Below are 1,031 nucleotides of genomic sequence, written 5' to 3' on the forward strand. Positions count from 1 at the left end.
GCTTCAAGATCAACAGCAAGAATTGTCACTTTGGAGTCAAAGAAATACAGTTGTTGGGATACCATGTATCTGGTGATGGGATCTGATTGATCCCGGAAAGGTAGAGAATTTACTGGACTGGAGAATTGCAAGGATGTAAACAGCAAGTGCGCTTTCGTAATTTTCCTGTCGGACGGAATTCTTCACTTAACAAGTTACCTTAACTTTAGTGTACTATGTGATCAGAAGTTATTGTTGTACTTAGAAGACAAAGTCGATGGCATTATACGGTCGCAAAATTCTTCTGTAGCAAATATTCTTGGTATACACAATCACCTACCGGAGATGTTGCCACGCTTTGTAGCCACGGATTCAAAAGCCAGTTCTAGATGGGTAAGATCGCTGACAATGTATGTCGTCTTATACCGTATATATGTTTGCAGTTCATCATTTGGCACAACTGCCCCGATACTGAACTCCAAGAACATTCAGAATGTGATGCGTTTCAGATCGATTTATCTGACGAGAACGCATGAGCAATCATCCGTGGTTACTGATATGATAGTTGCTGAATTATGTCCATATACAGTATGCTATCATTACGTTGTGTTGTCGCTTAAGTCAATCATTCAAGTGGCTCAATAACTTTGTCTCTGCAATTCAATGTAAGCCAATCTATATAGATAGACAGGTTGATATATTACTTTACCAGGATACCCGTACAGTCCGGAAGACGCCCTGGCGACGCCCTGGCAACATACTGTAATGTGCATAATAGGCACAATTGAAATAACCAAGTAGATATAAACTGAAACCGTAAAAGCAAAGGCTAAATAATCCAAGATTTCAATCTTGACACCTGGGTCTTGAAATGAGACCAAGATAACACAAGTAACTGCAGTATGTGACATTCTTGAGATACGAGCTGACTCCACAAAAGGAAAGTGGGAGCGCTTCACTAACAAAGACCTTCTACAAGAGGATACGTTCAGACAGAGCTACTGCTTACAAGGCTGAGACCAGATATATACGACCACTGTAAACTTCGATGG

Source organism: Sphaeroforma arctica (genome assembly GCF_001186125.1).
Source record: "Sphaeroforma arctica JP610 unplaced genomic scaffold supercont1.78, whole genome shotgun sequence".
Classification (NCBI taxonomy): Eukaryota; class Ichthyosporea; order Ichthyophonida; genus Sphaeroforma; species Sphaeroforma arctica.